Consider the following 10,870-nt stretch of genomic DNA (forward strand, 5'->3'; position numbering starts at 1 on the left):
ACTGGGCCACTAGTTTTATTATAAATCCCTTCTTAGACACTAAAGATATGGATATCAAATTTTTTTGAGTGAAATTTTTATACAATCATATTAGTTGGGTGGTCTGTAAACTGTCACAATTGCACAATTGTCACAGAGGGATAAGAGAAGAAACATCATAAGTTGGGGGAAGCCAAGAGGCTCTTGGGCTATATAGCATTTTATGTGTTTCATATTGACTCAGCCAGAGAGAAAAGACTCCCAAGTATTTAGGTCCTTTGGAAAAGTAGATTTGTCAAAGGTTTCTGTTATTTAGGAAGTAACCTAAAAGCAAAAATAACTCATTTATGTCACATGAAAAAAAAAGTTTCTAAGCAAATTATCTTAGAATTTTTATGACTTCTTAGTAGAGAGCATTTTTTATCAAGTTATTTTTCTGTTTTAAATGTAAAACTGATGAGAATTGTACTTAATAAAGAATATGCCAGAAATTTCTCTAAAAATTAAACATTTAACAAGCAATGAGAATATTTGGAAAAGAATAGTAAGGAGATTAGATGATTATTAGAATCTAGTCAATTGTTTTAAGGTAATGAAATTAACAGAATAAACCACAATAGACAAATGAATTAAGTCTCAAAACTGGATTCTTAAAAAGCTGAGTAAGCATTTTCTTACCTAGCCACATCTGAGAATCTTCCAGAGTGGCTACACTTAGAATTGTGATGACCAATTGTGTCAGGAGAGAAGAGAAGGGGGAGGAGAAGCAGTAGGAATAGCAAGCATTGGCTACAAAAATTCAAATCATCTTTAAGCTAATTTCCATAAGTTTATTATAGTTAGTTTCTATTTGTATGATTTCTAGACTAGTAATTGAAATATCTAAGGGAAATTGCCAAAATCAGAACAGAAACTTAGTGGGCATAGAAAGAACATTGAAAACTTTAAAATTAAAATCCTTCCTTGAGGAGAGGACAAAATAGTGCCTGCTAAGATCTGATTCCAAAGTTGGTCAAATTTATGTTTTCGGGAAGGTGGCTGTTTCAATGAATACATGCCTTATGCTTTAGAAACCAATCCTTTCCTTTTTCATCACTGCATTTTCTATCTCTAAAAATAATTGTAGAAATATATTTGCAAGATGGCCAACCTGCCATCTGTATGTAATCTCTAGATGTTGGTAGTATACATTGAGACAATGAAGCCTTAAACAGGACAAAAACTCTTTTATCTGTTAGAAAGCATACTACTGCACAAGAAGTTGTACAATCTGAAATATGATGAAGCTTAATGAGGTTTTAAGTCCTTGTATGAATACTAAATCTTCAATGTGTGTGCCTATGCTTTCATGGAAGAATAATTTAACAAAATGTAATTTTGCCCCAAAAGTGTTACTAATAATTGTCTGAGAAGATTAAATGTAAATGTGTATTACATTTAGACACCCCATGAGAAGTGGTGGTTGTAGATGTGGCTATGTGATTCCTTTGCTACCAAGTGGTTTCTGACAGGTAATCTGGGAGGTAAACAGGAAAAGTTTGGGGGGGGTTGTCTCTTTTTTTTTTTTTTTTTTGCTTTGTTCTGTTTTATTAATGAGAAAGTCATTAATTATTGGTTCTCAACACCTCCTTAATGTAAAATATATATATATATACACATACTAGTGACCTGGTGTATGAAATTCATGCACAGAAGTGGAGGTGGTGTTCCTCAGCCCAGCCTGAACCATCTCCAATCTGGGATCCCTTGAAGCAGGGGTCCTCAAACTTTTTAAAGTGGGGGCCAGATCACGGTCCCTCAGAGAGCTGGAGGGCCGGACTATATGAACTACTAATTCCTACTGTAACACCTCGGCTGCGCTCACTGCCCAAAAAACCTGGCGGGCCGGATCAGACTCCTCTGCGGGCCGCATGTGGCCTGTGGGCCGTAGTTTGAAGACCCCTGCCTTGAAGGATGTTCTACTGCCAGTTTATAGGAATAGAGTCTAAACCGGCAGTCAGACATCCCTCTCATAATTCGGGACTGCTGGTTCCAGCTGCTCAACTGCCTGCCTACCTGCCTGATTGCCCCCTAATCACTCTTGCTGCTGGCCTGCTCACCCCCAACTGTCCCCCTGCTGCCAGGCTGCTTGCCCCAAAATACCCCCCCATCACTGTCCTCATCACCTCCAACTGATCCCCACTGATGGCCTGCTCACCTCCAACTGGCCCCCCTGCTGGTCTGCTTACCCCCAACGGCCCTTGGCATCCCATCCTGGCCTGGTCATCTCCCAGCGACCCAAGGTCCAAGCCCATCCTTTTTATCTTTTACTTTTTCTTTTTTTTCCAGTGCCTCCTTGAATGAAGGCCAGGGCCAGCTGGAAGCAAGTATCTAGGATTTATCTAACTTCTATAATTGAAATTGTGTAGCCTTGACTGGAGGCCAGGGCCAGCCAGGAAGCTTGGCTTCCTCTATAAAAAAAAACTGGGGAAACCCAAGCCTCCTGCTTGTTCCAGCTCCATGGCTGGCCACCATCTTGGTTGGGTTAATTTGCATACTCACTCCTGATTGGCTGGTGGGCATGGCCTGGTGTAGCATAGCAATGGTTAATTTGCATGTTTCTCTTTTATTAGTGTAGACACACACACACACACACACACACACACACACACATGCACACACACACACATACAGTACAGGCCTGGTGCACAACATTTGTGCACTTGGGGGTCCCCTTAGCCTGGCCTGCGCTCTCTTGCAGTCTGGGACTCCTCAGAGGATGTCTGCCTGCCAGTTTAGCAGGCCCAACCCAGCAGTTGGACATCCTTGAGGAGTCCTTAGCGCTGCCTCAGAGACAAGAGAAGCTCCCCCACCGCTGCTATACTCGCCAGCTGTGAGCCCAGCTTCTGGCTGAGTGGTGCACACTGACTTATGGGAGCACACTGACCACCAGAGGGCAGTTCCTGCATTGAGTGTCTGCCTCCTGGTGATCAATGCACATCATAGCAACCGGTCGTTCTGTCGATTTACATATTAGGGTTTTATTATATGGGATATTTAGTAGAAGAGTCATTCAAAACACACAGGACTAAGTAAGGCCATAAGACTAAGTCAAAGAAAATGCCAAGGTTGACCATAAGTAGCACTAATTGAAAATGTCTTCTAAACTCATGACACCTGGCATGCATTCCCAGAGCATAGGCTGGGAGACAAGTAGAACTCCAAGGACTAGGAATCAAGTCTGACTATGGCCTATATGAGTGCTTTTCCCACTGGTCCCTGAGCCAGGAGCATTAGCATTACCTGGAATTTTGTTCAAAATTGGAATTCCCAGGATCCACCCTAATCTGTTGACTCAGAAACCCTTAGGAAAGAGCCAAGCAAACTGTGTTTTAATAAAACTTCTAAATAATTCTGAGGCATACTAATGTTTGAGAACTGCTAGTTTAAGTGAATTCCAAAGATAGAAGTGGGGAGAGGAAATATCACATTTTCTATGTGCCTTTACCCACTTTCAGTGAGTGTTTGTTTGGATATTCGGCATTAATTTAAATGTCCTAATTCAGGCAAAAAGGAATTCAACTCTTCCTCTTTGGAAAACTAAATGTGTGCTATTCATCAATCAATTATTGAAAATCCTTACACTTCAAAAGAAGAAGTAATGCCTTATATGTTGAAAATACATATTATAAAACTATATGTATAATTGTTTGATTAACTAGTGTACTGAATGAGTAGAATGCAAAAGGCTGAAAACTCCAATAAATCTATTCCTTATCACAAATACCCCTGCAAACCCTCTTGTTTTTCTCCTGGTCCCAGATAAAACAAGATGATAGCTTTTTTAGTTGCTTCTAGATGTAAGAGCAGTCACAATTAACGTAATGTACTAACTTCTCCTCATTAGCTCAGACCCACTTCAGGCAGAAGCCTGCAGCAGGGAAGGGAGTGGAAAACTGGCCAACCTTCTCTATTTCCAATGTGCCAGGTCTCCTCCCAGATCCCCTGACACAATTTCTACCTCCTTCACCCCTATGCAACCTCTACCCCAGTAACCCCACCCCATTGACTCAAAGTGGCAAGAAAGTGAGGAAAAACATAAATAAAAGTCTTGCTTCAGTAGCTTTATTATGATCTAATGCTGATGTTTTCTGGTAGATAACCAGGGCTGAACTCCACACTACATAATTTCCTTATGGATGATATACTGTCTAGGGGACCCTTTTCTATCCTCCACTCCCCACCTCTTGCTCCTAGAGGTGCACCCAAAATGTCCTACTGCTCTGATCTCCTCTAGCAGGTTTTCCTCTGGGGAAGGACCCTTCATTTAGCTTTCACCTCCCTGCCTTCTGTGGCATCGTGCCCAGCAGAAGTTTTCTTTAGTGCGCTACCGCTGACCATTATCCTCATGCTATCCATGAGCTGGCCTTGTCTTACCCTTTTGCTTTTGTCTTTCATCAATATATTGCACCCACCAGTCTCTTGTGTGCCCCAAGTTCCAAGAGGCACATAACTAGTCTGGATTCAGCCTCCTCAAGAGCCTTCTCACCAGACTTGGGGTGATAAGGAAGTACTCTTCCACCCACACCCTGATCAGAAGGAACAGCAAATGCCACAGCCCGGTCAACAACTTTCTACAAAGACACTTCCTCACTCCCTTTCTACAGCCTCAACTCATGTCTCTGCTTCAGAAAAATTCTGGGTTAAGATATGGCATTTGTGTTTTTTTGCCTGTGTGTGTGTGTGTGTGTGTGTGTGTGTGTGTGTGTGTGTGTGAATTCTACATTCTACATAGATAATATTTAATTATTCTTCTGATAAAAATGGTTGAAGTCCCTTAGGCCAGTATATGTTCCTCATTCATTATAAACTCTAGAATAGCATTTAAATTTGTGAGCCCTATTTGTAAAATGAGGAAAATAACATATCAGTTCAACTTAAGATAGTAAATAGCCGAAACCGGTTTGGCTCAGTGGATAGAGCATCGGCCTCTGGCCTGCGGACTAAAAGGTCTCAGGTTCGATTCTGCTCAAGGGCATGTACCTTGGTTGTGGGTACATCCCCAATAGGGGGTGTGTAAGAGGCAGCTGATCGATGATTCTCTCTCATAGATGTTTCTAACTCTCTATCCCTCTCTCTTCCTCTCTGTAAAAAATCAATAAAATATATAGTTGTTTAAAGATAGTAAATAAACAAGAAGAGATTGTTAAAAAAAAAAGTGAAAATTATTACACATGCCTTTTATATACATAAGAAAAGATAATTTTACAAGCAAAAGAAAGAACAATGCATCAACAATAAATCTAGGCATCTCACCGAGTACAGCTTTTCTGCATGTATATGGTCATGAGATGTTTTCTAGACAACTTATTACTGTTTAGAGGAAAATAAGAGTAAAGTTGGCACAAATGGAACAGTTTGTGTCAGGTTAACTTGACACACAAAGGCTTGGGAATGTGTGACTCAGTATATCAAGTTTTCAAACTGAACTTTGGAACAACAGGACCCAAATCACCTTACATATGCCAAAGTCAGATTTTTTATATTAGCTGATGAGCAATTGTCAACTTTCCCGGGAAAGCTGCCTGCCTCCACTAGTTTCATTCTGTAGCGCTGAGTCTTTGTATTGCATCAGTGTTTATTTGGGTAAATATTTCTAGATTTAATGTGTGTTTCACTGATTATTATCTATAAATTACTGCAGGGGAGGAAGAACATATTTGTCTAAACATGTTTTATTTTTCGGTGTGTTCTTTTGTTTTTTATCCTCACCTGAGGAGTGAGAATATTTCTTCAAATGATTTTTAGAGAGAGAAGAGAGGTGGGAGGGGAGAGAGAGACAAAGAGACATAGAGAGAAAGATAGTAAGGAGAGAGAGAGAAACAGCAACATGATAGAGACATACTGATTGGTTGCCTCTTGTTCATGCCCCAACCTGGAAACCCAAGACCCTTCAGTCCTCGGGCTGGGCCGATGCTAAAACCACTGAGGACATTGGCCAGAGCTACATGTTTTGTTGTTTTGTACAATCCCATCCAATCTCACTTAGGCAAAAAGGAACGGTTCAATGCAAAGGCATTCAAAATCAGAAAGTTGGTCTAGCAGGGACTAAAACCCGGGAAATTATGAGGATCCCACTCACTCAGCAAATATGTATTGAACACTGTGACAGGCATTGAGAAATTTCAGTAAACAAGGCAGATAAGATCCCTGTCCTCATTAAGCCTACATTCTTGTGAGAAAGACAATGTGAAAGAACAAAATTGGAGCCATTGTGACTCAGGCCACAAAAGAAATAAAGAGTCATAAGATATAAGATAACTGGGTAATGCTTGTAGATTGAATTATCAGAGAAGGCATCTCTGAGAAGGAGAGGTTAGAGATGAGATGAAAGGAATGAGAAGAGAACGAGTCAGATGTGCAAGAACTTGGGAGAAGGCAAATCATGGTACAGGGAATATAAATGCCAATGACTGGACCAAGTAAGAGCTTGGCTTGTTCCCAGCACAGAAATGCCAGAGAGAAAGGGGAGGAAGTGTGAGATGAGGTGAGGGAGATGGGCAAGAACCAGGCCATGCAAGGACTCATGTATGAGCCAAGGTGAGAAGTCTGGGTTTAAGTCCAGGGGTAGTGGGAAACCCCTGAGAGTTTTCAGTAAAGGAGTGGAAATGTTTTTAAACAAAGATAATTTTTGCTGCAATATGGGAATGTTCTTTAGCAGAACATGAGTAAATATAGGGAAACCAACAAGGAAACTTTAGCAGTAGTGTAGGTGAGAGATGATGATAGGCCTTAACTGGTTTGGCTCAATGGAGAAAGTGTTGGTCTGCAAACTGAAAGGTCCCAGGTTTAATTCCAGTCATGAGCATGTACCTTGGTTGCGGGCACATCCCCGAAAGGAAGTGTGCAAGAGGCAGCTGATCAGAGTTTTTAACTCTCTATCCCTCTCCCTTTCTCTATAAAAAATCAATAAAATATATATTTTTAAAAAGAGAGAGATGATGGTAGTATGCGTGTCAATGTAGACATTGATCAGATTTGTGTTATATATGGGAGGAAGAACCAACAGGACTTGGTATGAGTTGAATAGGAGTGGTTAGGGAAAAGGGAGAGTTTAGGATAACTGAGGTTTGGAGCTGAAACAGCTGCTGGGTGAGTAGTGGCATTTTCTGAGATAACAGTGAGGGGAGGGCAGTTAGGGACAGGGTGACTAACAGCACTGATCTGGATCAGTGACAACCAGGTGAGAAGTCTGGATCATGGAGAGGACTAGTCTGGAAAACAAGTTTGGGGACTTTTAAAATATAGATGGTGTTTAAAGAAATGTGTAAAATCACTTAGAGAAACAGTTTAGAGGAGAAAGAGAAGCCGGGACTGAGCCCTGAGGAAATCCAGCATGAGTCAGAGAAAGGAGGGTGGCCAGCAAAGGAGACTGAGAAAGAGTAATCAGGGAAGTAGGAGGAAAGTCTGGAGGGGATAGAAGGACAGCCAGGATAGGTGAAGGGAGCTGAGGATAGAGATGTCGCCATCGATTTAGCTAAATGTTGTCATTGCAGCCTTAACACAGCATTTTTTCTCTCTCTCCATTCCCACAGAGTCTCTTATTTCTGATTTTTTTCTTTGTGTGTCTGCTTAATTCTTACCAATGCTTAAATAGTGCTCATGATGGCTCTAGGCATTATCCTAAGTGTTCTGTGCATGAACTCACTCTACCCTCAAGACAAATCTCATTTTACAAATGAGAAAATGAGGCTCAGAAACTTCAAGTAACTTGCCCAAGTTCACTCAACCAACTTGTGAGAGTGCTGGGATTGCGGGCCGCAGTAGTCCAGTGCCAGCACTGCTCTGTGCCAGCACCGTATGAAGAGCCTGAGACTAATCATTTTGACTGCTTTAATTAGACTTCTTCTGGTTGAAAGGGAAGATTTACCCAGGAAAACTCCAGTTTGGAAAGAGAGATTTACACAGGGTGAAATGTTGGAGCAAACTAAGAATAAGAGCAAAGAACAGTCAGTCAAGCTTCCTGGGATCTGGAATGGGTACACAATAAGAAACAGGCTACACTGTCAACTTGTGGGGACCATTGTGACACCTGCTTCAAGTTCTTCTCCTAGCAGCCTGGCTTCACATGCACCTTGCATGTAGCCATGAGGACCACTCCATGCTCATATTTACCTGATATGCTGAACCCCAACCTCCTAATCACACGTTTCAATTGGCTAGCTCATCTCCTTGAGCCAGACTACACCTAGAGTAGGTCCCTGGCCAGCTTACACAAAGACCTTGCTAGAACAAGGTGCCCAATTACTCCTCCAATTAGACTTGACCTTTGGGACAGGATCATATGCCATAAAATATGATCAAAAATCACAGAATTTATACAAGGTAAATTTCCCCAGAAAACTGGATGAGTGAGCAGATATATCATATACCATATATATATATATATATATATATATATATATATATATATATATATATGTATATATATATCATATGTATATATATATCATATATCATATATCATATATATATATACACACATACATACACTGAGTGGCCAGATTATTATGATCTCTGAATGCATAATAATCTGGGCCACTCAGTGTGTATTCTATATAATAAAAGGCTAATATACAAATTATCACCTCGACCAGGAGTTTGACCAGCAGGCAGGCCAGCCAAATGCCCATGTCCCCTCCCCCTGGCCAGGCTGGTCAGACCCCACCCATGTACAAATTCATGCACCAAGCCTCAAATATATATGTATATATTTGAGGCTTGGTGCATGTATATATATATATATATATATATATATATATATATATATATATAGAGAGAGAGAGAGAGAGAGAGAGAGAGAGAGAGAGAGAGAGGGAGAGAGAGAGAGAGAGAGAGAGAGAGAGAGAGAGAGAGAGAGAGAGGCCAGATTATTATGCATTCAGAACTCATACTAATCTGGCCACTCAGTGTGTGTGTGTGTGTGTGTGTGTGTGTGTGTACTAATTATTATTTGTTTCTTTGTTAATTATGTTGCTTGATTATAGGAATTTAGCTTAACTTTCTAAATTTATTTTTTTCTTTAGGTACTCATATTTTGCTCATTAATTTTGATTAGGAAGTATCTGCTCAACTGTAGGATTCCACTTACAGTTGAAATATGTCCATTGCCATTTCCTTCCCTCAGACAATTTTGTCATCTTCCAAAACCTCTAAATACTGGCCTCAAAACATGTTGCTTACTCAGGGAAATGAAACCCATTAGACTTGAGATTTTCCATGGAGATCCACACTGCCACCTGACAAGTATATGGCAGACACAGGGGCTCTCTTAAGCCCTGGTTCTTTGTTACTTTAATGAAAAAGCCCTTTGAAGCAGATCAAATGTGATTTTTCTGTGGAAGAATGATAAAACTCCTAAAACTGAAAAATATGAGAAACCAACACCTGAAATGGACTTCTTCACGTGTGAACCATCTGTTTTATTTTCACTTTGAGGCAAGAAGCTGATGGAGATCCCTTGTCAGGTCTTGTGTGCTCTCTCTCATCAGCCCCTCCCCTGGTGGACCTGGCCAGCAGCACCTGGGAAAGCAGCTGCTCCCTCAGGGAAGGGTGCCAGTGCTTCTGTGAACCTGGCCTGGGGCGCATCCATCCCTGCTGGACCACACAGGAAGCAAATAGTTGGAGGCTGCAATTCACCTTCTGTCTTTCACTGCATCCCTTTGCACATCACACACTTCCTGGTGCTGGTCCCACAAACCTTCCATCTAATGGGCAAAGCAAAGTTCATTGTCTATGCAGCCTGCTTAACTAAAGGCACACTGAGAATAATCATAGTGCTTGGTATCTACATTGTGCTTCCTAGAGCATTTTTTTAATTACTTTATTGATTAAAGTATCACATATTTGTCCTCATCCCCTCCCCCATTCCCATCCCAAACACCTCCCCACGCATCTCCCCCCACCCCCTCCCTCCCACTGTTGTCTGTGACTACTGGCTAGGCTCATATGTATGCATACAAGTCCTTTGGTTGATCTCTCTCCTTTATCCCCACCTTCCCCTACCTCACCTCTGAGGTTCGACAGTCCGATCGATGCTGTTCTTATTCATCAGTCTGTGCTATTCATCTTTTCCCTTAGATGAGTAAGATTATGTGCTACTAGAAATACTAGAAATAAGAACAGAAAATGAGACAAGCAATAATGGTTATGCTGAGAGGCAAATGAATCAGTCTAAAGTGAGTTTCTTTCTGGGCCAACAGTTCTTTTGAGTCCCAATTTCTATGTCAAACAGTTCCTTATGTGTACATGTCAGCAATGATATCTGGATGGTGGACAAATGGTGGTAATGCAGGTCCGACCCTCTCTGGTTTGGTCCTGGACAACCTGCAGGGATGCACAGCTGCTGACTGCTAGTATGGCAAGGCATGGTCGGCATCTTCCATCCCTAGAGCATTTTTACAGGTGTCATTATTATCATCACAATGAATAGCATTTCACCCAGCAGTTGCTCTGTTCCATACATCCATGATGAGCTATGAGATATGTGGATGAATTTTATTATCCCATTTATTTAATGTGGAAATTCATGTTCTGGGGTTTTGTGACTTCCAAAGTCACAGAATCAGTACATAACAAATTATAACTAAAACCTATCTCTTTGAACTTTTTGTCATTTTTCATTCATTTAAAACTTAATTTACCATGTGCCTCATAAGCTCCTGTTATGTTCCAAGGAGACAGAGGTGAACACTGTTGGACCTGGTTTTGTTTTGGAACTTCCACCTAGTTCATTCATTTTCTTAAGAACTACTTAATGAGTACTTAATGACTATCAGGCCCTTAGAAACAGCACTGAGTAAGCCAGTCCCTCCGCTCAAAAAACTAAGTAAAATGGTTTATAAATTTTACT

This window comes from Pipistrellus kuhlii, unplaced genomic scaffold (assembly GCF_014108245.1).
Source record: "Pipistrellus kuhlii isolate mPipKuh1 unplaced genomic scaffold, mPipKuh1.p scaffold_m20_p_1, whole genome shotgun sequence".
NCBI lineage: Eukaryota > Metazoa > Chordata > Mammalia > Chiroptera > Vespertilionidae > Pipistrellus > Pipistrellus kuhlii.